Source organism: Mauremys reevesii, linkage group 23, assembly GCF_016161935.1.
Source record: "Mauremys reevesii isolate NIE-2019 linkage group 23, ASM1616193v1, whole genome shotgun sequence".
Classification (NCBI taxonomy): domain Eukaryota; kingdom Metazoa; phylum Chordata; order Testudines; family Geoemydidae; genus Mauremys; species Mauremys reevesii.
Genome location: NC_052645.1, coordinates 94,988 through 119,652, shown reverse-complemented (window position 1 = coordinate 119,652; position 24,665 = coordinate 94,988). Strand labels below are relative to the sequence as shown.

General features: G+C 53.0%; 7 non-coding genes across 7 annotated transcripts; 3 read left to right on the top strand and 4 right to left on the bottom strand.

Annotated features, from left to right (window-relative positions):
* Positions 1-218: 218 nt before the first annotated feature.
* On the bottom strand, positions 219-291 carry TRNAK-CUU. The gene has a single exon. It is a non-coding gene; the product is annotated as a tRNA-Lys (tRNA).
* A 2,764-nt stretch (positions 292-3,055) lies between these two features.
* On the bottom strand, positions 3,056-3,128 carry TRNAK-CUU. Its single transcript has one exon. It is a non-coding gene; the product is annotated as a tRNA-Lys (tRNA).
* A 1,551-nt stretch (positions 3,129-4,679) lies between these two features.
* Positions 4,680-4,752, bottom strand: TRNAF-GAA. Its single transcript has one exon. It is a non-coding gene; the product is annotated as a tRNA-Phe (tRNA).
* Positions 4,753-9,561: 4,809 nt separating this feature from the next.
* Positions 9,562-9,634, bottom strand: TRNAR-CCU. The gene has a single exon. It is a non-coding gene; the product is annotated as a tRNA-Arg (tRNA).
* Positions 9,635-10,784: 1,150 nt separating this feature from the next.
* Positions 10,785-10,857, top strand: TRNAF-GAA. The gene has a single exon. It is a non-coding gene; the product is annotated as a tRNA-Phe (tRNA).
* Positions 10,858-12,754: 1,897 nt separating this feature from the next.
* Positions 12,755-12,827, top strand: TRNAR-UCU. The gene has a single exon. It is a non-coding gene; the product is annotated as a tRNA-Arg (tRNA).
* A 6,154-nt stretch (positions 12,828-18,981) lies between these two features.
* On the top strand, positions 18,982-19,198 carry LOC120389519. Its single transcript, XR_005590991.1, has one exon. It is a non-coding gene; the product is annotated as a small nucleolar RNA U3 (small nucleolar RNA).
* The last annotated feature ends 5,467 nt before the right edge of the window (positions 19,199-24,665 follow it).

Below are 24,665 nucleotides of genomic sequence, written 5' to 3'. Positions count from 1 at the left end.
TCTTCCCCTCATCTCTGCTGCTCCCCCTCTGGGCTTTCTCAGCACCTGGCCCCACAGCGCTTCCTGGCAGCAAGAGACTGCGCTATCTGCACCTGCAGCCTCTCTCCTGCTTGCTAAGGAAAGGAACCTTTCCAGGAAATGGCCACAGCTTCTGGGAATCCCTGTGTGGCTGTGAACAGAGTTTGGCTCCTGGCACACAAGGCAACTTAAAAGCTGAGCGCCCAGACAGGGGCTTGAACCCTGGACCCTCAGATTAAGAGCCTGATGCTCTACCACCTGAGCTACCTGGGCTTGTAAGGAGCAAGCTTCACCATTCACCACAACAGTGATTATCCCAGTGTGCAGGCAAGAGTGAGCACGCAGGCAAAAGAGAGGCAAAAAAAGTACCAGGAACCCCTCCTCTTTTTCTGCACAGCCACTGCCTGTCAGAAGGATTCCTCCTCCTCCTCAGGGAGACTAAATCTCTGTGCCTAGACAGCCGGTCCATCCGCTGCACCTCAATCCCCAATGCCCGAGCCTCCCTGCCAAAGCCCTGCACCTGGCCCCATACAGTTAAGTCTCACGTGTCGCTGGGAACTTAACTTCTTGTGCCCAGAGAGTCTCGGCCCCCTCAGCAGATGACCTGAGAAACACAGTGTCCGGCTTTTCCAAAGAAGTGTTTAGACCCCCTCATCATGTGGCCTAAAGGATAAGGCATCTCCCTGTGGATCGGATGATTCAGGATTTGAGTCCCCTCGTGGTTGTGCTCACTTTGTGCTGCAAGTCCTGCTCCCTTCAGGGCTGGATCCTCTTCTTGGCCGCTCAGGCCAATGCTCCGGCTTCAGCTAGAGCACCAGGAAGGAGTTGGGGGTTGGGTGTCACAAAGGCTGGGGCATGAGCCCCAGGTGCTTCCAGTCTCGCCTTTGCCATTCCTGACTTGCCAAAGAAAGTGGGCGGCTCCACTGCCAAAGTGAGCACCTGGAGTGGGAACGGTAAGAGGCCCCACCAGGGGGGCTGGCCCTGCTTTCCTACCCTCTTCTGATGTTGGCCACAGAGCATCAGCAGCCGCCCTGCATGCTGGTCTGTGGGTGGCCTTCAGTGGGGTTCAGCACAGCAGGGAGCAGGCTGGCCCTGTGGCTGTCTGCTGGCCACACATAGGCATGGTCCTCTCCTCCTCTTGCCCTGGCCTCTGTGGCTTTTAAGCCTTCCCTTGGAGCTGTCAGCACCAGCCGCCTCTGCACTAGGTGCCCAGAGGAGGAGAGGTGCTGGGCTTCCGCCTGCCCAGCCCTGACTATGAAGCCTGGCCCTGGCCCTGCTTCTTTCAAGCACCAGGTGGGCAAGAGGGAAAGCACAGTGGCAAGTGCCAGACTTGTGGGCACCAGGTGAAGCCGTGAGAATCCCAACCCTCAGGTGTCAGTTCTAGAGCCCTGACCCATCCAGCAGGAGGGGAAAAAATGGCGCTTGCAGAGCTAGAGACAGGGAAGTGGAGCAGTGTGAGCTCCAGGGCTTTACCACAAGGTCCCACTGAGATTTGAACTCAGAGTGCAGGATTCAGAGTCCTGAGGGCTGCCCATTACACCATGGGACCAGCTCATTCTGCCTTCTCTGGCCATCAGTGACCCTTATGGGGCCTGCTCAAGTAAGGGACTGTTGGCCCCTTATTAAAGCTTAGTGGGGATTTTGGTTGGCTAGTTCCCAGTCCCAGTAGAAGGGGGAAGGGCCAATGGGAAATCAGGCCCCTGAGACTGACAGGCGCCTGGGCAACGGGGAGAGGCCAAAGCTCCAAGTTAGCTGCACTGACAGGCCAGGCATTGTAATGAGGGAGTCACCAGGCCAGGGGGTCCCATCCTCCCTGGGAGCTGGAACTGCCTGGGCCAGAGTGGGGCAGAGCTAAGGAGAGAGCAGGAGCCCGAGAAGAGCCAGGGAGCACAGCTGCACCAGCCAGGGAGAACCAGAGCAGATCTGTGCTGGGAGCCGAGCCGAGCCGCAGCAGCACGAGCTGTAGAAGCTGCCCAGGGAGCAGATCTGTGCTAGGAGAAGGGCTGCAGCAAGTGGAGCCAGAGGAGCAGCCCAGGGAGCTGGAGGCAGAGCCGCAGCAGCACTGGGGCTGGAGGTGGGTGCAGTGAGCAGCGTGGGAGAGCGAGGGGGACCCTGGGCAGAAGGCCCAGTGCAAGGAGATGCCACCAGTCAAGAGACCTTGCAGGCCAGACTTTTGGGGGTGGGGGGATCATATCCCCTACATGGGGGCTGACACTGGGAGCAAGGGGCCTGTCACCTAGAGCACATGGTCACTGCCAGAGCAAGTGTCCAGCCCGTGGTGTCCCTGCAGCACAGCCAGGGCCTGGGGAGGAGGCCTGGGACATGTGAGGGAGAGACTGTGACCTGCCCTGACCCTCCAGAGACGCTGGTTGTGATCTCCCTGCACCACAGAACAGGGTGACGTGTTTTCCTTTCCCATCTTTCCTTGTGTTTTACACTGATTGCTGGGTAGTAAATGGTGTTTGCTTGAAGCACATGCAATGAGGAGTGGGTCAGGGAAGTGCCCAGAGTGGAGACACTGTAGCCCCCGTTCAAGTGATCATGACAAGATTGGGAGTCATCAAACCCCCCAGGATTCCTGGTCCCAGCCTTGTTGGGGTTACGAGGTCTCTGCCACACACCAGAGTAGAAAGAGCCTCCTTGGGGTCAGGCAGCCTCTGGGTAAGGGGGTGGGGACTCAGATCCTTTCTCTGGCCAATTGCACCAGGGTCGTGTATAAACCAGGGAAGTTCCCCACAATAGCCGGACCTGAACCCCCTGTACACTTGTGCTCTGTCCTCATTGCTTCTCTGTCTCCCTTCCCCCCATCTCTGCTGCTCCCCCTCTGGGCTTTGTCAGCACCTGGCCCCACAGCACTTCCTGCCAGCCAGAGACACTGTGTTCTAGGCCTGCTCCTGTGGATGTGGCCTCTCTCCTGATTCCTGAGGAAAGGAACCTTTCCAGGAAATGGCCACAGCTTCTGGGAATGCGCATGTGGCTGGTGGACAGCACCAGGAATCATTTGGCTCCTGGCACACAAGGCAACTTAAAAGCTGAGCACCCAGACAGGGGCTTGAACCCTGGACCCTCAGATTAAGAGCCTGATGCTCTACCAACTGAGCTACCTGGGCTTGTTGAGACCATCTTCACCGTTCAGCACAAGAGTGAGCAGGCCGGCAAATGAGAGGCAAAAAAAGTCCCCAGAACCCCTCTTCTTTTTCTGCACAGCCACTGCCTGTCAGCAGGATTCCTCCTCCTCCTCCCTCCTGTGCCTCAGTGCGACTAAATCTCCACACCTAGACAGCCGGTCCGTCCGCTGCACCCCAATCCCCCATGCCTGAGCCTCCCTGCCAAAGCCCTGCACCTGGCTCCAGAGAATTAGGTCTCCCTTGTCGCTGGGAACTCGACTTCTTGTGCCCAGAGAGTCTCGGCCCCCCTCAGCAGATGACCTGAGAAGAACAATGTCCCCCTTTTCCAAAGAAGGGCTTGGAGGGGTTTTTATCATGTTACCAGGTGGCCTAATGGATAAGGTGTCTGAGTGTGGATCAGAAAACTGAGGGGTCAAGTCCCTTGGTGGTTGTGTTTCTGCAGTTGTGCTGAACATCCTGCTCCGTTCAAGGCTAGAAACTCTTCTTGGCCGCTCAGGCCAATGCTCTGACTTGAGGTAGAGCCCCGGGAAGGAGTTGGGGGGTGGGAGTCACAAAGGCTGGGGCATGAGCCCCAGGCGCTTCCAGCCTTTGCCCTTCCTGACTTGCCAAAGAAAGTGGGCGGCTTCCCGGGCTAGCGTGTGCGCCTGTCCCTGTGCTGGAGGGTACTTGCTACATAGCGTCTTCGGAGCCTGGGTGTTTCTCTGCTTCTCGCCAGCTGGGGAAAAGCCTCTTGGGGTAAAATCTCCTGCCCCACTGCAAAAGTCAGCACTTTGAGTGGGACCAGTCAGAGGCCCCACCATGGGGGCTGGCCCTGCTTTCCTACCATCTTGGGACGTTTGCCACAGAGCATCAGCAGCCGCCCCGCATGCTGGTGACCTTCAGTGGGTGTTTGGCATGGCAGGGAGCAGCCTGGCTGGGTGTTTTTGTGCCTGTCTGAAAGCCACACCTAGGCATGGTCAAGTGTGTTCTCCTTGCACACAGATTTTGACAGGTTTTCCTCCTGATCAGCAAGTGGATTAAGCACGTCTTCAGTGGGGGTTTGGCATGGCAGGGAGCAGGCTGGCTGGGTGTCTTTGTGGCCGTCTGGTGGCCATGCATAGGCATGGTCCTGCCCTCCTCTGGCCCTGCCCTCAGTTGCTCTGTAGCTTTTAAGCCTTCCCTTGGAGCTGTCAGCACCAGCCGCCTCTGCTCTAGGTGCCCAGAGGAAGAGAGGTGTTGCTGGCTCTCTTTTACAGATGGCCCCTTCCCTGGTACTGCCCTTGCTCAGCTGCGCAGAGGCGCTTCCATCCCCAATCCCTGCCTGTCACTGCCCAGCAGCCCTCTGGCACCATTCCTGCCTCACTCTCTTCCTGCCATGTTGGGAAAGACAGCTCCCATCTCTCCTTGTTAAAGGTCAGGTGGGCCAACTAGGGGCAGAAGCCCATTCTATGTTTTCCTACTGCAGAGACCAAGCTCAGGGACTCACCTTGGGTGCAGACATTGCTGTGCTCCCACAAAACAAGCCACCACTGCACAAAGAGAGAGGAAAGGACTTGCCAAAGCCTGGGATTGAACCAGGGACCTTTAGATCTTCAGTCTAACGCTCTCCCAACTGAGCTACTTCAGCAGATGCATAATAGTTTTTTGGCCTGTTGCTTCTCTGTCTGGGATGTGTTTGTCAGCAGTTGCACACAAAAAGGACAGGAAAACGAACGGCTGCTCCACAGCCCCACCGGAGGAACCCGACGCCCTTAGCTGTGGGGAGTAAGAAGTGGCTGTTGGCTGACAGGGCCTGTCCCCGAGGAGCTGGAACAGCAGCTGCTGCCTCCCCCTTGGCTCCAGGCTGTGGGAAATGCTCATTGCCTGGCTGCATGGGCGGCTGCTGCTCCGTGCTCTGGAGAGCGTCTGTATTGCTCTGTCAACCCCCCGTCTTCACTGAGCCAGTCTGGTAAGGTCCCAAGTGCCCCCTCCGGCCTGGCAGCTGACAGTCTGTGCAGACATCAGCCCCCCTGCCAGCCCCACAGGCAGCAGCAGCGCCAGCCCCCCAGCACCACAGGGGCACTCAATGCACTTCCCGTGGGGAAATGGCTCCTTGGCGTCCAGCTGCTAGAGTGAGAGCCAGGAGAGAGCAGTGTCTGGCTCACCGTGGGGGAGAGAAGAGACCTGGTGAGTGTGGATCTCCCTCAGCCTCCCCCACAAGGCTGGTCAGTTGTATTGTCACTGTGATAGTCGGTGCTTCCCTTCAGGGCCGGCCCTAGAGGGGTCTGTGACAAATCCCCCATTTCCTCCCCAGGCCCTGTCCCCACTCCAACCCTTCCCCCAAGCCCCCACCCCTATCCCATCTCTTCCCACCCTGCACCTTCCTGCCCCATTCCTCTCCCTCCCCCACCTCTTACTGTCCCTTCTCCTCCCCCTCCCCGCCCAGCGCCTCCCTCACCCCACTGAACAGCTGATCACTGGCAGGTGGGAGGGGCTGAAGGGGAAGAGGAGGAGCTTGTCAGCAAGGCCTGTAGTGGGGGGCGGGAGCTGGTTGCCAGTGGGCGCTGAGCACCTATTTTTGCTCTGTTGGTTCTGCAGCCCCGTAGCTCCCATGGAGTCGCTGACTTGGCTCCTTTCACACTCTAGAGAGAGGAGCAGAACCAGGGCTATGGCTGATCTATGGGGCACCAGGTGAGTGGCAGAGGCTTCAGGTGCTGAGAGCTTGCCTGACCCCTCAGGGACACAGTGTGAGGGGGTGTCCCAGGCATCTCTATGAAAGGAGCAGAACAGGATTTACTTGGGGTGGGGAGAGATTTCAACTCCAACACCTTAACCACTCGGCCATCACAGCTGTGAGCACAAAACTATCCCAATGCCAGAGAAACTGGTAAAGAATCCCAATGCCCAGGCGTGAAGTCATCTGAACTACAGGATTCCCACCGCAAACCTGGCTCCCAAAGCACAGGGAGGATTGGGGGTTTGTTCTCTTTGCTTAGCCATGTGCAGTCGCACAGAGAGCGCGTTTAACAGTCTCCCCTCCCACAGAGCGGGAAGGGGAAATGATTCTTAACTTGAAGCCTGATGTAGGGTGACCAGACATCCTGATTTTATCGGGACTGTCCCAATATTTGCTCTCCCCCCGACACACACTCTAACCACTGGCCCCCACTCCCCTCCCAGGGCTGGAGATAGAACCCAGGAATTCTGACCACCAACCCCCCTCCTCTGCTCTGACCACTAGACCCCACACTCCCCTTTTAGATTTTAGGCTCGCTGCCTCTTCTATCCATGCACCCCACCTGTCTATCCCTTTGCCGCCCCTGGGCAGGGAGCAGGCTGGCCGGGTGTCTTTGTGGCCGTCTGCTGGCCATGGTCCTCTCCTCCTCTTGCCCTGCCCTCAGTTGCTCTGTAGCTTTTAAGCCTTCCCTTGCAGCTGTCAGCACCAGCCGCCTCTGCTCTAGGTGCGCTGAGCAGGAAAGGTGTGTTGGGCTCCAGCCTGTGACTCTTCCTCCATCCTGCCTAGCCCTGACTATCAAGACTGGCCCTGGCACTCAGGGCCGGCTCCAGACCCCAGTGCACCAAACACGCACTTGGGGCGGCCTTTTGCCGGCAGGCGGCTCCGGCGGACCTTCCGCAGTCATGCCTGCGGGAGGTCCACCGGAGCCGCAGGACAGGTGGGCCTGCCGCAGGCATGACTGCGGATGCTCCACCGGAGCCGCGGAACCAGCGGAACCTCCGCAGGCACGTCCTGCTTGGGGCAGCAGGATTCCTAAAGCCGCCCCTGCTGGCACTCCTTCCTTCAAGTGCGATGTGGACAAGAGGTAATGTGGCTGCAAGCAAAATGGCCAAACTTCTGGGCATCAGGTGAAGCTGTGAGAATCCCAAGCATCTGGTCAAACCACAGGACTGCAGGCATCAGCAACCAGGGTAACAAGTTTTAAAGCCTCAACCCATTGTGGCCATCACAACCTGGCCCTCATGGGCGAGTCACCCAGCAGAAGGGGAAAGATTTGCTCTTGTACAGCTGGAGACAGGGAAGTTGAGCCTTGTGAACTCCAGGGCTTTAGCACAATCCAACACAAGGTCCCACTGAGATTTGAACTCAGATTGCAGGATTCAGAGTCTTGAGTGCTGCCCGTTACACCATGGGACCAACTCATGCTGCTGTCTCTGTGCATCAGTGACCCTCACGGGGCCGGCTCGTGTAAGGGACTGTTGGCCCCTTACTAAAGCTTAGTGGGGTTTTTGGTTGGCTAGTTCCCAGCACCAATAGAAGGGGGAAGGGCCAATGGGAAATCAGGATCCTGAGACTGACAGTCCCCAGGGGCAATGGGGAGAGGCCAAAGCTCCAAGTTAGCTGCACTGACAGGCCAGGCAGTGTAATGAGGGAGTCACCAGGCCAGGGGGTCCCATCCTCCGTGGGAGCTGGAACTGCCTGGGCCAGAGTGGGGCAGAGCTAAGGAGAGAGCAGGAGCCCGAGAAGAGCCGGGGAGCAGAGCTGCACAGGTGTAGTGCCAGAAACTGCTCCCTGTAGGACTTTGCTACCTGTAGCTGTTACTGATACCTGAGGTGGTTCTTATTTGCTGACTTGTCCTAATTGGTTAAAACTTGAGAGTGGTGGGGGATGGAAGCATAAAGGCTTCCTCCTCCAAACGACCCTGCCTGGTGTCCATCTGTATCTATTACCTCTTAACACCGGATTGTAAAAAATAGAGTGAGGTCATTTAAACATCATTTATTTTGCAGCTTCATTTACTATGCTAACAATGTAGCATCCTGACACTGATACTTCTGCCCATGTGACCTGTGGGTTGGATTCATTTTAGTGGGATGTGGGACATGTGGAGGATAATTTAAACTCTTAATTTCCTTATGGTTTCCCTGCAATATACTTCTCTGCTGGTGCAATTTCTGACCATTGCACGTCTATTATATTTATTACAATAGCACAAGTAAGTCACACAAGTGACATAGTCTAGGGGCTTGGCTACACTTGCAAGTTAGAGCCCATTAAAGCAGCCCCGGGTGCCCTAACTCCTGAGGTGTCCACACTCGCAAGGCACATGGAGCACCTGGGCTCTGCAGCTGGAGCGCTCTGGGTAATCCACCTCCATGAGAAGTATAAAGCTCGCTGAGCCCTGCTGAAACGCCCGGGCATCAGTGTTGCATCACTGCACTATGTTTGGCCTCAGGAAATGTCCCATAATCCCCTGAAGTCAAGTGCCCACTCTGGTCATTGTTTTGAAATCGGTTGCAGGCATGCGGATATCCCCTTTCAAAGCTCCGTTTCTGACAGCCGGCTGCTTATCTGCTCTGGGACAAAGCAACCATTAGTGTGGAATGCTGCTGTTGTGAGTGTGTGTGAGAGAGGGGGGGTCTGCTGCTGTCCAAACACACAAGACAGCATGCTGAGACACTGTCAGCCCCCCAAACACACCGTCGCTCCCCGCACGTACACACAACACACTTCCTGTCACACTCCACCCCCGTCCCCCATTTGAAAAGCACGTTGCAGCCACTTGCACACTGGGATAGTTACCCCAGTGCACTGCTCTCTGTGGCATTGCCAGAGCTGCTAATGTGGCCACTCCAGTGCGCTTGCAGCTGTCAGTGTGAACACACGGCAGCGGTTTCCCTGCTGTGGTTTCACTCCCAGTGCTCTACATCTGCAAGTGTAGCCAAGCCCTAAATTTGCCAGACCAACCAAACTCAGTAACTGCCCTCCACCACCATGTGCAATAAGGAGGGGCATGGTGAAGCACACACCACACTTGCTGCCTCAGCCTTGTGCATGGTGGGGTGGCCACCTCCCCATTGATGAGACCTGGTCCCACCATCTCCGTGGAGCTCCAGGCTGCCCTGCTGCCATCCCTGTCTGTGTTGTCTTCTAGCAGTTGACTGGAAGGTGAGCATTGGCCACATGCCATGTAGCCGTGTTGTCTCGAAGGGCGAAAGCAGGAGGAATGATGCCTTCATAGCCCACCCAATATTCCATAACATAGTTAAGGAAAATATTTCTCAATGAACTCAGTAAAAGATCAGAAGCAGCCAGTGTCCGCATCAGTCTACGAGCATTGGTATTTTCTTGAAATTTGTCAGACCAACCTAACTAACACCTAACACACATTTGAAGTTCTTCTTTTCACACTGTTGCTCATTCTCAGGTTCTGCTTTATCTCCAGACAGATCCAGTCTCTTTCAGAACTGCCTTGCTCTTTCTGTCTGTTTCGCTCATGGATGTTTTGGAGTAAACACTCCCCTTCCCTCTATTCTCAGACAAACACTAGTATTAACTGTTTGCTGCTGATGGGTCTAGAAAGCATTTGTCAAGTGGAAGATGCTGTTTCTGGGGGATTGCTCCCAAGATCCAGTACTTTGGGTTCAAACGTCTCTCAGCTTCCTTGGGGAAAATAACACCAAGGCTTCTTTGCAATCTACAAGAAGAAAGGAGTTTTTCCACCCCAGATGGGACTTGAACCCACAATCTCTGGCTTAGGAAGCCAATGCCTTATCCATTAGGCCACTGGGGCCCTGAAAAGCACTGCAAAGAGGGATGGAAATTCCCTCTCATGATTGCACATTCCTCATTCACTCAGAAGCCAAATACCCATTTAATGGCCTTACAGAAACGTCTGCATCCCCTGGCAGCGAGGCACCTGGGCAGGTGGCTGACAGAGCTGAGCACCACCTTTCTGCCAGCCACCTTTAGAGAAGAACCCCACCCTAGAGTCACCCCTCCCTCCTTCAGCACCTCCACGGCTGTGGCTCTGAGTGGCAGTAGGATGATTAGGGGGCGAATCCGGGGCTGGAAGGGGGGTAAGGTCGGCCTGTAAGGAGGAACCAGGTGGGGCAGACCCAGGGGGAGGCTGTGGGCTGCTGGTCGGTTGTTGGGATCCGAGCTCTAGATCAAAGCTGCACAGTCACCTGACACCCAGGATTACAGGGCTGACACAGTGACCCCCTTACTGGCCTCGGTGACCCCCAAACCCTTGTTACTAAGGGCATTGAGGAGTCTCTGTCCATTAATAACTTCTGGGAGCTCCCCAGCAGGCTGCGGGCGTCAGCCGCCTCCTGCCTCACAGGTTAGACTCTTGGCGCTGTGCCAGCCGCCCCCTCGCTTGCAGGCCCAGTGTAAGAAGCAGGAGGCCCGGTGCTGGCAGAAGAGGGTTTTGATTAATCGAGCTCTGTGTGATGGGCACAGGACGCTTCCACTCAGTAGCACAGCTGGGGGGGAGCAGGGAAGCAGTTAAGGGAGTCGGGTGCCTCCGGTGGGGGTGTGGAGCAGCCGTTCGTTTTCCTGTTCACACTCCTCTGCGGTGTGAAAATCGGGGAGGGGAGGCAGAAGCCCCACTTCCCTCCCTCAATGGCGCCCAGTGGGGGAAGCCAGGACAACAGGGTGGGGCGGCAGGTGGTGGCCAGACTCTCACTGCCAGGGTCTAGTCTAGTTCAGGGTCCAGCTCAACTTCCTCCCCATGCCACTGGCCTCCAGTCCCCTTCCCCCACCAGGTCAACCCGGGCACTAGGGCAGGAACGGGGTGAGGCAGCAAGTCAAGCTGAGCAAGGCAGGCAAAAGCGAGTCTTGTCTTCATGGGCACCTCCCAATGACGTCCTTTTTGTGTGCAACTGCTGCAAAAACATCCCGGACAGAGAAGCAACAGGCCAAAACACTGGCATACAGCTGCCAAAGTAGCTCAGTTGGGAGAGCATTAGACTGAAGATCTAAAGGTCCCTGGTTCAATCCCAGGCTTTGGCAGGTGCTTTCATCCTCTTTGTGCAGGGGCAGCTTGTTTTCTAGAAGCCCAGTGGTGCCTGCACCCAAGATGAGCAGGGTTTCCCTGGGGTAAAGCAATTTTGGGGGCCCCTTCCATTAAAAAAAAAGTGGCAATACTGTATTCTCACGGGGCCCCTGCAGGGCCTGAGGCAAATTGCCCCACTTGCCTCCCCTCTGGGTGGCCCTGAAGGTGAGTCTCTGATCTTGGGCTCTGCTGTAGGAAAACATAGAATGGGCTTCTGCCCCTAGTTGGCCCACCTGACTTTTAACAAGGAGAGATGGGAGCTGTCTTTCCCAACATGGCAGGAAGAGAGCAAGGCAGGGTGACCCTCAGGAATGGTGCCAGAGGGCTGCTGGGCAGTGACAGGCAGGAATAGGGGATGAAAACTCCTCTGTGCAGCTGAGCAAGGGCAGTACCAGGGAAGGGGCATCTGTAAAAGTGGCCGTGTGGAAGGTGGAAGGGATTTGGGGCCCAGGAGGAGGTGCTTGATGTTCAGTGCCTTGGAGCAGCTGGACTTAGCCATGGTGAGTGTTCAGGAAATGCCCATTAATAACTCTAGGGTAGCTCAATAGGCAGAGGGTGATTGGAGGAGGGGCCTCCTGGCCAGGGAAGAATGATGGGGCTGGAGTCACATTCGTGGTGCGAGTACAGAAGGTGGTGGAGCTCCGACCAGGGAGGGCATTTCTGGTGGGCTTTGTGCTCTGTGGCACTGGTTACTGCTATATTAGTGTGTATGGTCCCCAGTTAAGGCATGAGAGGAAAGATCAAAGGCTCCCTTCCTCTGGACTGCATGATGTTCGTTGTTGTTGTTGGGGTTAATAGTGTCAGCCAGCCTGAGCACCGCTGGTCCTGTTTTCCCAACCGTCAGAGGAAACATTTTCACAATGAGCACTACCTGGCGCAGGTCGGCTTAGAGGAGCTCACTCCAGCCACAGAGGGGGTTCACCTTTCTGCGGGGACAGGCCAGGACTCGCATTGACCGGATTTATGCTTAGCTTTTGTATCTTTAGCACGTTGCTTCTCAGATTCTTTCTTGGCCTGACTTGTTACACTTTGACACTTAACAGGCCAGAGTTTGTGCACCTTCCTATTATCCTCACTAGGATCTGATTTCCAAATTTTGAGGAATGACTTTTTGCCTCTAACAGCCTCCAGTACTCGGCCGTTTACCTAGAGTGGCGTTCTGCTGGTCGTCCTATTGTCGTTTCTGATTTAGGGCAAACGTTTCATCTGAGCCTCTAATTGCAGTGTTTTTCAACAGTCTGCATGCTGCTTGCAGGCACCTAACACTTGTGACAGCAGCTCCTTTTAATTCCCACCTAACCATCTGTACTTATGCCGATAGGTCGACTTTAGGTCTTTAACTTTGAGCGGTAGCTGAGAAGATGGTAAATCGGGCAGAAACCCATTCGACAAACCTCTTCATTTCCTTGTTATTTCCTGACTTCTTCATTCATCCCCTTTTCCTTATTTCCTGGCTGAGGCGGCGGCCTGCTAGGGAGCTCCCCGGCACCTCTGGCTGCCTGGGCTGAAGGCAAGAGGCAGGCCTGGGCGTGGTGAGGGCCTCCTGTCCCGTAATGAGGCCGCAGTGCTTCCTGGTCCCCTTTTCCCACCCACACCGGCAGGCGGCTGCTGCGGGAGAACACGAGGGAGGCTCTCGGGATGCTAGGCAGCGCTGTGTGGCTGTCAGGGAAAAGACCCTTCTTCTCTAAAGATGGCTGGCAGAAAGGTGGTGCTCAGCTCTGTAAGCGACCTCCCCAGTAGCCTCGCTGCCAGGGGATGCAGACATTTCTGTAAGGTGCAGAAAGAGGTTATTTGGCTTCCAAGTTAATATGAGAAATATGCATTTAGGAGATGGAATTTCCATTTTTCCACAGGGCCCCAGTGGCCTAATGGACAAGGCAATGGCTTTCTAAGTCAGAGATTGTGGGTTCAAGTCCCATCTGGGGTGAAAAACTGCCTCTATATTGCAAGGAAACCTTAGCCTTATTTTCACCAAGAAAGCTGGGAGATGTTTGAACGCAAAATATTGGATCTTGGGAAAAATGCCCCAGAAATGGGCATCTTGACAAATGCTTTCTAAACCCCTCAGTAGCAAACAATTAATGCTAGTGTTTGTCTGAGACTAGAGGGAAGGGAGTGTTCACTCCAACACCTCAGTGAGTGAAACAGACGGAAAGAGCAAGGCCATCCTGAAAGAGAATGGATCTGTCTGGAGACAAAGCAGCCCCTGAGAATGAGCAACAGTGTGAAAAGAAGAGGTTGAAATGTGTGTTAGATGTTAGTTAGTGTTAGAGGGTTTATCCCTTCACCCTCCCATTACCGGGTCCTTCTTGCGTACACACAGAGCAGCAATACGCAAAGTCCCAAGGTGCAAACAATTAGATGTTTATTGGGTTGAACTTCCAGCAAGCAATGATTCCAGTTTCCTTCCTCGGTGTCCCCATCCCAGCCCTGACACCACAGAGCCTTGCCTGTGTCCCTGTTCCCATTCTCCTCCTTGGCAAAACATAGGACATATGGTGACACATTTCCTGATCGGGCCAGGCATCAAGGTGGAAGGTGCTGATATTCCATTTGTCCCACTGCCCCGTGCGTAGTGCAGTGCCCTGCACCTTCTCTCATAGGAGCCTGTTCCAATTAGTGTTCCAGACTTCCCACTATAGTGGGCCCGAGAAGGTTGGGTCCAGGTTGTCTAGTGCAGGGGGGAGGGGCTTACTCCATTACTTCTCGGTTATTTCCATAGGCAACGTCACACAAGTATACTTAGCAATACACCAGCCACTGTAATAATCCACAGCAACACCGAGAGACCTGAGCACTGCAGCATGGTCCAGCATCCCGGCCACCACCGAAACACCTCCTCTCCTCCTTCGACGGGATCAAGCTCTTAACGTGTCCAGTTGCAATACGCTGCCACTGCAGGTTTTCGTGCTTTTGTCCATATCATAAGTCCATTGAATGTCCACAGAGAAATGGGTTATTGTCGAAACCAACTTAACCACATGGTGTGGAATCAGGCTGTATGCGCTGGTTCGATTATTCACAGCAGTAAGATTCACAGGTCTATCTGTGCGCCAAAGCCCAGAGAGCAGCGTGTAGTGTGGAATTTGGTTAGGGGCTGGGGTAATTGTGCCCCCAGTAATATGTACATTTCCAGCAAAACACCTCAGACACAGTACACCAAATTGTCCACCCCTTACCATGGGCCATTGGGTGTGCTCCTCCACGGCCATCAGGGAGGGGCACATTCAAACATCTTCTCTGGATTTACACCATTTTACACACTCCTCCATTGATTCCCAGCGAGCAAATCCCCTTCTCATTATTCCCATAGGGCTTGTGGGGCCCACCTTAGCTGCCGATTCACTTCCAGATACTACGGTAGCTATTACACAGGTGCTGGCCTCCTTGTCGAGCATTTTGAATGTCCACACACATCTTCCCCCAGGTCAGCCTTTTGAAGCCATCCCCACTCATGTCATGAGGTTTTTCTGTTCATTGAAACACAACAATGCTAACACCAAGACAAACACCACAGACAAACAATACAAAACATAGATTCATGGTATTATGGTTTAGTCTTTTGCTGGCACCAGCTTGCTCGTAGAGTGTCTGAAAACAAAAGAAACAATTTCACACACACACACACCGTGGGGACAGATTAGTGCTTAATAATAATAATACCACTTCCTTTTACAAATTTCCTTGCTAATTGCAGGAAAAACAGAAGAATTCCCTCCAGGCTGTCCTTATTTTGTTCTATAGTCAGATAGTGAATTACTCCCCTCACTGGTCATTTATGAAATTCATGAAGTGGTGTGCCTCAGTTTCCCCTCTTGTACAACAGACCAAGTTTGCAATAGTTTCTCTGCTGTACCAAGCATTAAGTTTATCCTCAGGTAATAGCTGAGAGACAGCTTTAGATTTAGCTTTAGCACTGTACATACACACACACACCTTAGGGTTAACTGTCCCCCTTATTTTCAGACTTGACTTGTTTTTTCATCTCCCTTTCCTGGAGGGCCACAATCTGAGTCTTCCAGTAGCTTGTTTGCTGACCAGATGTATTTATTATTTGCAGCTCCTTTGTGCTGCCACTGATGGGCAGTTCTCTCCTTCCCCCATCAGCTAGGTCATTTGCATTCACACCGGCTTTCGGGCTTGGCTTTTGGATCCAAAGCCATCAGCAGCTCAGAGACTGTCTTAAAAGGGACACAATCAACTTCCACCTGAGTTCTGATTACTTTCCACTTTCATCTTCTGCTTCAAAACACACAGATCTGAAAAAGAAACCACAACCTATTGTGGCTCCCTTTGGAGCCCTAATAGGGTTTGAGCTAAGTACCATGTTTTGTTTGCATTTCTTTTACGCCTTCTCCAATATACACTGCACACGTCCTGGGAAAAAGCACATTCCTTCCATAGTTTAACCTTCATGACATTATATTACAAACCATAAGTCTCAGTTTAGGTTTTTAAAACCTTACAGAATTACACACAACATTTTGTTTTGTCTAACAGCCCTTGCACTGCAATAATTTTTTTTTACACAACTGTACCCCGATTACACGTCCATCTTGTACAACCAGAGCCAGCCAGGGGCAGGCAAGTTAAGTGCCAATAGAAACCCCTGACATTCCTTTAGAGATTTTGCTTACATTACCCAGGAGTCAAATCATTTTGATGAGATTATCTCCCCGCCTGCTGCCTGCAGCCCTCCCCTATAGACCATTTCTGTGGGCAAAGGGCCCATTTCCCCTCAGAATGGCTGTAAAGGCTTCTCGGGACAAAACAGAGTGATGGTAGCAGCCACTTTACCTGACCCTCTTGTATAATTTAATTACTAAGCTTCCATCCAACAGGAGTGCACAGAGCTGCACATACAGTTACCTTTATTTAACTGGGTTTTATTATTAAACCAAAAACTGCCCTTCTTGTAACACCACAACTGTTGCCTTTTGCTATTTCCACAACTCACAAATGTTTACTTTCCTCCAAACTCTGTATTATTAATTTTTGCAAAGCCCTGGGCGGCTGCACTGCAGTGCTGGGGTGACTCTGCAGGGGGAGAAGCTGCTGTGGAGCAATGTAGAGCAGGTGCAGGAAGGAGCCGGGGTCACTGTTCACATTGTGAACTGCACAATTTTCCAAATTTGGGAATGTCCGAGAACAATTCTAAGGGGAAGGTGAATGCAGAGCAGTGACACTGGAGGTGCCCAGACCTCCAACGGGGGTGGTGTGGAAATTAATAATGGGAAGAGCATTTGCAAAATTAGTCGTCACTGACAAGATTTGTCTCTTCTTATTTCCGGTTATGTGTTATTTAGCGGAATCAGGACATATTTTTACTATGTTAATTAAACACATACTTTTATTTAACTGAGCCAAAAACTTAGTGTCACTTATTTTTTTCTCTGTCCTAACAAGAACTAAATGAATTTTGTGACTTTCTGGAAAGTGCAGCGAGATTAAATGTGGGGAATTCAGTCTCTGTGTTTGGAGCTGATGTTTTCCTCTCACAGGTCAGTGCCTGCATTGAAATACCAAGAGGGATCTAAGGGCTGGTGTACGCCGGGCACAGGGGTGTTTGCAGAAGGGGCGGGGCCTCAGGTGGAAGGGGCGGGGCAGGGCGTTAGTCTCCCCCAGCTGGCGGTTCACGCCCTGCCCATGGTGTTGCAATGAAAGAGGCTGCCCAGTCTGCACTTGTAGCGAGGTTCCCCCACTAGGTGGCCGCAGGAGACAGGCAGGTGACAGCAGGGGAAGTGGCGACACAGGAGCTCTCAGCAGCAGGGTGATGGACAATGCCGTGGAGCAGCAGCGACGCAGAGTGAACAGGGCAAACCGAGAGCCAGTTGAAGGAGTGGCAGCAGCAGAAGCTGAGAGTTTGCTTGATGCCTTCGCCCGCTGCTGTTTTCTGCTGGTCGCTGGGTGACAGTTCCTGCCTGTGGCAGCCGGGGGCTGCGGGGTCCCCTCGCTGCCTGTGGCGGCCAGGAGCCGGGGTCCTCGCTGCCCATGGCACCCAGGGTCCATGGGGTCCTCGCTGCCCATGGCGGCCGGGAGCTGGGGTCCCCTCACTGCCCGTGGCACCCGTGGTCCATGGGGTCCCCTTGCTGCCCATGGCACCCGGGGTCCATGGGGTCCCCTCGCTGCCTGTGGCGGCCAGGATGGGGGTCCCCTCGCTGCCCATGGCACCCAGGGTCCATGGGGTCCCCTCGCTGCCCATGGTGGCCGGGAGCGGGGGGGTCCCCTCGCTGCCCGTGGCACCCGTGGTCCATGGGGTCCTTGCTGCCCATGGCACTGGCACCCGTGGTCCCGGGGGTCCCCTCGCTGCCCGTGGTGGCCAGGAGCTGGGGTCCCCTCGCTGCCCGTGGCGGCCGGGGCCATGGGGTCCCCTCTCTGCCCGTGGCACCCTGGGTCCATGGGGTCCCCTGGCTGCCCGTGGCGGCCGGGGCCATGGTCTCTCGCCGCCCATGGCGGCTGGGAGCTGTGGGGTCCTCGCTGCCTGTGGTGCCCAGGGTCCATGGGGTCCCCTCGCTGCCTGTGGCGGCCGGGGCTGTGGGGTCCTCACTGCCTATGGCGCCCGGGGTCCATGGGGTCCCCTCGCTTCCCGTGGCAGCTGGGGGCCATGGGGTCCCCTCGCTGCCTATGGCGCCCGGGGTCCATGGGGTCCCCTCGCTTCCCGTGGTGGCTGGGGGCCATGGGGTCCCCTCGCTGCCCATGGTGGCCATGGTCCGTGGGGTCCCGATGGCAGCTGGGGGCTCTGGCATCCACCTGCAGTGGCTGGGAGCTATGGGGCCATCTGCAATGGCATTTGGCTGAGGCTTCTCCTCACCCCCCATGGTGACTGCGCACTCCAGGCTCTGCCTGCGGTGTCTGAGAGCTGGGGGCTTCCTCACTTGCCTGTGTCAGCTGGGAGCTCCAAGGAGCTGCAGAGTCTATTAGCAATGACGTGGGGCTGCAGGGTCCTCACGCCATCAATGCCTGCTGGGAAATCCTGGGTCCGCTCACAGCGGCTGGGAGCTCTGGGGTCTACTTGTAGGAGCTGGGAGCTGCAGGGTCCATATACAGTGGTGTGGGGCTGTGGGGGCTCCCCCGCCACCCATGGCTGCAGAGGTAGTATATATATTGTGTGAATGGTGCTCACATAACACAGAGAAAGTTGCCTATGCAGCTCACAATAGTAAATAAAGTCAGACCAGAAGTTCTCTTCTTTCCAAGTGGGAATTGTGCAGGGAGGAACAACAGACCTAGTGCAGCTGTGTTGCCACTGTCTGCTAGCACTGAAATGGTTCACAATGCCTTGGGTCAAGTGGCACCAGTTCTAAAAGTAAGGGTGATTTAGTGCTGTGGTTTTCAAACAGGGGTATCCAATGGTCTTCCAGGGGGTACAGCAACTCATCTAGATATTTGCCTAGTTTTACAACAGGCTACATAGAAAGCACTAGCAAATTTGTAACAAATTAAAATTCATATGTTGATCTGTTTATACTGTTCTCTATATACACTGAAATGTAAGTACAATACTTATATTCAAGGGATTTATTTTTATAAATATTGCATCTGATTTTGTAAGCAAGTAGTTTTTAAGTGAGGTAAAAAATGGGGGTATGCAAGAGAAATCAGACTCCTGAAAGGGGTACAGGTGTCTCTAAAGGTTGAGAGCCACTGATTTAGTGCAGGTACCACCGGTAACATAGAACCCTGCAAAAACTTCTAGTGCAGATGAACTTGAGAGCAAGCCAGAGAGAAACAGCTGCAGAGCATGCTAGAAAGGGCTGACCTGTCCGCATTGTCTGTGCCTGACAGGCGGTCATGTGGTACAGAGGAGCCTGTGAGAGGTATCCCAAAGCAAGAGGGTTTGATTAGTTGCTAGCAGCTCCACATGCTAATCAGGAGGTGTGTTTCTGTAAATAGCAACATAAACATCTTCTAATGGCCAGTGTGCTAAAGCTGTCTCAATTGTGCTTTAATGAAATGGGAACCTGGTTTTAGATTTTTGTTCTTTAATTCGCTGGGGGTAAAACCCATTGTATGAAAACATTCACCGTGGGATTAAAGCTTGTGCATATTAGCCTGGATGTGTAGCCGAGGACAGTTTTGTTAAGACTGTACTTTTAGGGATCATTTCTATAGTTTGGAACTAGAGAAGTGTGGTTGAAAGTGTATGATCTTGCTAACCACGAGGATGAGTTAAAGTGTTCTCTTCTGAGCATGAAGTGAGTGGATAGTATTGCTTTAATGTATCTGCTGTCTGCTAGTGATGAGTGTTCTTGTTTTCCTTTTGGGAAGCTGAGAGGAAAAGAGCACAGACTGAGTGGTTAGTCCTTATAAAACAAGTTTAAAAATAAATGTTTTGGCTTTTTTTTGTATTATCTGAACTTGTTTAAAGCTTTTCTTCAGTTCTCTTTAAAAAAAGTAAAGGTAGTGTGAAAATGGTGTTTTAGAAGTTTCTAGTTCAGTACTTACTGAAAGAGTTTAAAGATTTCTTTATGCTGCTCTCTCTTTTTTTTCTTGTAATCTATTTCAGTATTTAGGTAGGGTTCTGTGTCTGCACGTTCTTTTCCTTTTCCATTTGCCTCTCCACTTCTCTCTTCTTCCCTTCCCATTTTTTGGGAAGCCCCTATTTTTACTTCTCCTGCTCTGGCAGGGGGTACGCAGTTTGCTCTTGGCCCCAAGCACATCAGACAATCCACACAGGATCTGAGAGTAGCTGTCCCTTGGCCGTATAGTGGGTAGAGGGTTCTAAAGCTGTCTCAGGGTATGTCTACACTATGGGATTATTCTGATTTTACAGAAACCGGTTTTTGGAAACATATTATATAAAGTCAAGTGCACGCGGCCACACTAAGCACATTAATTCGGTGGTGTGCATCCATGTACCGAGGTTAGCATCGATTTCTGGAGCATTGCACTGTGGGTAGCTATCCCATAGTTCCCACAGTCTCCCCCACCCATTGGAATTCTGGGTTGAGATACCAGTGCATGATGGGGCAAAAACAGCATCGCGGGTGATTCTGAGTAAATGTCATCAGTCAATCCTCCCTCTGTGAAATCAACGGCAGACAATCATTTTGCGCCCTTTTCCCTGGATTGCCTGAGCAGACACCATAGCACGGCAATCATGGAACCCGTTCAGCCTTTTGTCACCGTCACTTTATGTCTACTGGATGGTGCTGACAGACGCGGTACTGTAACACTACACAGCAGCATTCCCTTGCTTTTTGCAAGTTAACAAAGATGGTTACCAGCCATACTGTACCATCTGCTGCTTTGCAAGTTTACAATGATAGTTACCAGTTATACTGTACTGTCTGCTGCTGTCCTGGATGCTCCTGGCCGGCCTAGGTGAGGTTGGCCAGGGGTATATGGACAAAAATGGGAATGACTCCCCAGGTCATTCTCTTCTTTAAGTTTTGTCTGAAGGGAGAGTCAGTCCTGCCTAGACTATCAGGCAAGCCTCCTAAAGAACCAGAGAGACAAACGGTCGTTCCAGCTCAGAGCCCCAGACATCCTGCAGAAATGATGGGCTGCATGCCATTCTAGGGGTGCCCTGCAACAACCCCATCCATTGCTTCCTCCTCCCCACCCCTCCTGGGCTACCGTGGCAGTTATCCCCATTTGTGTGATGAAGTAATAAAGAATGCAGGAATTTGAAACAACACTGACTTTATTGCCTCTGCAAGTAGAGTTCAAAGTGGGGAGGGGAGAGAAGCCTCCAGCTGCTATGATATTCCAGGCAGGACTGAATCTCCATTAGACAAAGCTTAAAGAAGAGAATTACCTGAGAATCATTCCCATTTTTGCCCAGGCACCCCCAACTGACCTCACCAAGACCTGCCAGGAGCACTCATGGGACAACGATGAGGGATATCAGTCCTACCATACCATCTAGAGAAGGGAAGGGGACACTGCTGTGTAGCGCTGCAGCACCACATCTGCCAGCACCATCCAGTAGACATACAGCGACATTGGAAAAAAAGGCAAGAAATGATTTTTTTCCCTTTGCTTTCATGGGGAGGGAGGGGGACAACATATACCCTGAACCACCTGCGACAATATTTTTGACCCTTTAGGCTTTGGGAACTCAGCCAATAATTCAAATGGTTTTCGGAGAGTGCAGGAACTGTGGGATAGCTACAGACGTCAGTTGCCCCTCCCTCCATGAGCGTCCATTTCATTCTTTGGCTTTCTGGTACGCTTGTCTCAGCTCTCAGCTCTTAAGTTTCAGCACTGTGTCGAGTCCCTGTTGTGGCCTCTGTCTATCATGGCCTTGGAGATTTTTTCAAATGCTTTGGCATTTTGTCTTTTGGAACGGAGTTCTGATAGAACAGATTCATCTCCCCATACAGAGATCAGCTTCAGTATCTCCCGTACGGTCCATGCTGGAGCTCTTTTTGGATTCTGGGACTGCATGGTCACCTGTGCTGATCGGCACTCCATGCTGGGCAAACAGGAAATGAAATTCAAAAGTTCACGAGGCTTTTCCTGTCAACCTGGCCAGTGCATCCGAGTTCAGATTGCTGTCCAGAGCGGTCACAATGGTGCACTGTGGGATAGCCCCCGGAGGCCAATACCATTGAATTGCGGCCACACTAACCCTAATCCGAAATAGCAATACCGATTTCAGCGCTACTCCCCTCGTCGGGGAGGAGTACAGATACCGGTATTAAGAGCCCTTTAGATCGATCTAAAGGGCTTCGCTGTGTGGACGGGTGCAGGGTTAATGCGATTTAACGCTGCTAAATTTGATATAAAATCGTAGTATTGACCGGGCCAGAGAGAGCAGCAGGTTTCCCCTATTGTTTCCCGCTCTTGTTTTCTTGATTAGTTTCTCCTCTACACCAACTTGGTTGGCTTCTTTCTCAGCCTGGCTAGCTCAGTTGGTAGCGCATCAAACTTTTAATCTGAGGGTCCAGAGTTCAAGTCTCTGGTCAGGTGATAAACTACTGCCCAAGATCTTAAACTGTCTTTCTCATGTCCTCTTTGTTACTTTTTCTCTTCAGGATTTTCCCTTTCCTCAGAAGGGCCTTTTTGTGTGTGGGTTTGAGGGGCAACTTCCTGACAGCCCTCTGTCCTTGCAGCCTGGAGGAATAAAGGTCTCTAGGCATAGAGCATGTTCCTCCTGCACGCGCACACACACACACACACACACACACACACACACACACACACACACCTGAAAATCCCTAAGGAATTAGAATCACCTGCTGCCTTCCCTTTCCTGTTGGATCCCCAAACAAGGATGCTCTTCAGCTTAAACCCAGGTCCCCTCTGTTCCCAGTGCCCCTCAATCCCAGCCCTCAGTCCCTCCTCTGCTCACTGCTCCTCACTCCCAACCAGAGCCTGCTCCTCTTCACCCTTCTCCTCTGTCCCAACCCACAGCCCCCTCCTATTCCCAGTGCCCCTCAATCCCCATCCACAGGCCCCCTCCTCCTCATGCTGCTCCTCAATCCCAACCCACGGTTCCCTCCTTCCCTCCAGCAGCAGGTGCTTCAGACCCCTCAGGAAGATTTTCTTGCAAGGTTTCGTGTAGGAGTCTGCATGTGGATTTTACACTATGTTGGAAATCTGTTGGGTTGCTTGCCGAAATGATCACTTGTGGCTGGTGTTGGATTCCCAGTCTCCATGTTACAGGGGCAGGAGAAATAAAGGGTTTTTATCCTTGTTGTGTGAATCAAGGGCAGCACAACTGTGCTTGGCAGACCCCGATTGAGGGACTCACCCTCAATTCAATAGCACTTGCTAGGCAGGGGACAGGGGTTCCAAAGCCAAGTGGGCCAAGCTCTGGGTCTCAATACTAAAATTGAGGTGTCAGACCAACGTTAGGACAGGGTGGCTGTGGAGGGATGAGTGAGTCCCTAGACAACATAGTGAGTATGGAGCCTTCTTATTTCCCCCCTTTTCCACCCAGGATGGGGGGTGAACTGTACAGAGGCACCTCTGGGCTTGCACTGACTAAGGACAACAGCTGTGAGTGGGGTGCAGAGAGAGGATGGCTCATGTTAAAGGACGTTTGGTTGCTGGACTTACGACCTGTAGGGAAAAGGACACTGTCCAGCTTATCTGGGGGGTGAGTCTTTCCCTCGTGGTTTACATTTATGTGTTGGGGCTGCTGACATGACTTCTGCTAACCCTGGGCTTACATTGCAGTGTAGACATACCCTGAGAGGGCATCTAGACTGTGATAAAATCCCGCTGGCCCGGCTGGTCTGGATGAGCTGATTTGGGATCCTGGAGCTCATACTGGAGCCCAGGCTTGGAGACCCTCACCCCTCATGGGGTCTCGGAGGCTGGGCTCAAGCCCAATTCTCTACACTGTAATTTTATAACCCTGCAGCACAAGCCCCACAAGCCTGAATCAACTGACCCAGGGCTTGAGAATAGTGACGTGGGTGTGTTAATGGCAGTGTAGACATAATGCTAGGCTATGTCCACACTGCAATGAAACACCCATGGCTGCCCTGTGCCAGTGCAGGCTCCCAGGCTAGGGCTCTGGGGTGGTAAATTTGCACTGTAGACATCTCAGATCAGGCTCAATACTGGGCTCTGGGACCCCACGAGGTTGGGAGGGAGTTTAGCAAGCAAAAAAGGTAAAATGTCAGTGGAGTATTACCCCGGACTCAATGGCAGTTCTCCATTGGTCTGTCTGCTTTGGGGCAGGGACAATAACACGTCCTGCTGCATTCGTTATTTCAAAGGGCGGTTTAGGATTTTCTTTCTCACACACGGTGCACGAAGCAGGACTCAATCCTCGGTGTAAACTAAATGAGCCGCTCACAGATTCTGGCAGCCACAATGAGCATTTGCTGTGAGAGCCCAGACCTGCCCCTGTCCCAGAGGGAGGGGGATCATCTGTGAGAAGCTGGACCACTGACCTATCAGCTCTTAACTCCCAAACTTTCAGTAATTCTGTTATCAGTGCTTGTGAGTATAATCTAAACAGCCATACTGGGCTGGACCAAAGGCCCATCTAGCTCTGTGTTTTGTCCTCTGACAGTAGCCAATACCAGGTGCCCCACGAGTTATACAACAAGTCACTACTGGGAGTTGAACCCAGGATTTCCTGTTTACAAGGCAGGCACTTTAGGCAGCTAAGCCATGGTGCCTACCTGTGGCTAAACTACCGTGTCTGCCCACACCGGACTCCCTGCCATCCCCACTGGGGCCTGACAAACTTTGGTTGTGTTTGGATTCTGCGAAGCAGAGGAGCAGGTCAGGTTTTCCTTGCAAGCTGTGTGTGTGTGTGTCACGGAGTGTGGGGGAGTCCGGCCCTGCACCCCTCTTCCTGAACTCACAGTGACTCTCAGCCAGCCAGTAAAACAGAAGGTTTATTGAACAACCGGAACACAGGATACAGCCCAGCTTGTGTGCAGAGCCAGGACCCCTCGATCTGGCCTTTCTGGGGGTTCAGGGTGCTTGGATCCCAGCCTAGGATCCCCTGAAACCCACCTCCCAGCTCCCAAAACCGAGGAATGCCTCCACTCCCCCGTTCCCTTTTGTCTACCTCCAGCCAGAGGTGAGACCTCCCCTCCCCCAGGCCAGGCTCATGTTACAGCTGCATACCTGTCTCTGCCTACCCAGCACACAGACAGCCCCTGCTCCTTCACAGTGTGTGTGTGTGTGTGTGTGAATCTTTGGCCAGGTCTGCACTACAAAGTTATTTCAGCATCATTATATTGCTCAGGTGTGTGAAAAACACACAACGCTCCCTCGGTCGGCAGCTTGTGGCTGGTGCACACACTGCAATGCCATGTCTGGTGACAAAACTTCCCTCTTTTGGTGACAA